Source organism: Austrofundulus limnaeus, unplaced genomic scaffold, assembly GCF_001266775.1.
Source record: "Austrofundulus limnaeus strain Quisiro unplaced genomic scaffold, Austrofundulus_limnaeus-1.0 Scaffold848, whole genome shotgun sequence".
Classification (NCBI taxonomy): domain Eukaryota; kingdom Metazoa; phylum Chordata; class Actinopteri; order Cyprinodontiformes; family Rivulidae; genus Austrofundulus; species Austrofundulus limnaeus.
Genome location: NW_013953250.1, coordinates 21,251 through 23,054, shown reverse-complemented (window position 1 = coordinate 23,054; position 1,804 = coordinate 21,251).

Genomic DNA, 1,804 nt, shown 5'->3' with positions numbered 1-1,804 from the left:
CATACACCCTGCCTCTCATACACCCTGCCTCTCATACCCCCTGCCTCTCATACACCCTGCCTCTCATACACCCTGCCTCTCATACACCCTGCCTCTCATACCCCCTGCCTCTCATACACCCTGCCTCTCATACACCCTGCCTCTCATACACCCTGCCTCTCATACCCCCTGCCTCTCATACACCCTGCCTCTCATACACCCTGCCTCTCATACACCCTGCCTCTCATACCCCCTGCCTCTCATACACCCTGCCTCTCATACACCCTGCCTCTCATACACCCTGCCTCTCACAGACCCTGCCTCTCATACACCCTGCCTCTCATACACCCTGCATCTCATACACCCTGCCTCTCATACACCCTGCCTCTCATACACCCTGCCTCTCATACACCCTGCCTCTCATAGACCCTGCCTCTCATACACCCTGCCTCTCATACACCCTGCCTCTCATACACCCTGCCTCTCATACACCCTGCCTCTCATAGACCCTGCATCACGTAAAGCCTGTGTACACCGAGCTGCCTCAGATCCACAGTGCACAGCTTTCTGGACGTTGTCTGGCCTTACATGCTGTCATCACTGTTCATGAATGGTTTGTTGATCGGGTCAGGTCTGTAAACGGACAGAAGCCTCAGAAAYGACTCAGACCCCCGAGTGTTTTCCCCGCCGCCTGTCTGGACTTGTGTGTAGTGTTAGAGGGAAGTCCTGGAGCGAGTCGGACCTCCAGGCTTTAAGAACGAGTTCTGATCCAGATCATGTTCCTCTCTTCTTTTTCATTTTCTTTTCTTTTTTTAAAATAACTGTGTTTAATTTTTTTATTACTATATTGAATTCTGTACCTGACTGTAATTTCCGTGAAAACACAAATGAAATGATGTCATTTCAGTGATTCTGAAGGTAAATTGTGAGCAGAGGGTCAAACTGAATGCTTTTATGTTTTGTATAGACCAATGAAATGTACAATTGTGTCAATAACTTAAGTTATCAGTTTATCTTAATAAAGCGCACCAGTCATAAACATTTCACTGATCAGAATTTTCATTTTGTTTTCATTAAAGCAAAAGGGAGAAGTTGTAATCTTTATATTTACTTTGAGTTTTTAAATAGTTCCTTCCAGGTTTTATATTTTTATAAAGGAGAGTGATTTAGTTCAGGCTGAAACACGTTCCACTAAAACTGGTTTCAGGAAAGATTTTCTTATTTTAGTGTTTCTGAAGATGAGAACACGTGATGAAGAGTTTCAGGTTTTATTTTGCTCTATTATTTTTACCACCATGTGTAATGATGAAACATTAGAACTAAACAACTTTGGTCACAACATGATTAATGTCTAAACTTCCATGTTGGACTCAAATATTAGTTTGTTGGACTTTGTGTCTAATAAGATATTTAGTGCTAAAAATAAAGTGACACTTATTTTTTAAAACTGACTTAAACCATCAAAATCATTTCAGAGAAACATGATTGGAGCCTCATGTGGAGAAAAGGTTGTAGTAATATKTGAGCAGCTCTGAGGTGAAACCACCCTGACGTCACAATGATTAATGTAAAGTAAGACTTTAAACATAGCTTTACCTTTAAAGAAAAAAAACCCTGATTTGTTTTCATTTGAAACTTTAATTGTTTTTACATTTTTATCTAAGCTGTGGARTCATCTTCATAATCATCATGTGTTCTGGTTGGTTTAATAAAGCTACTGCCAACTATTTTGTTAAAAATAAAATACTTGATGGGTTTCTGGTTAGGGGGACAATAGTAAGTGTTTCTCCTCTTTCATCTTCTCTGAAGAGTGGCAGCATGGGAG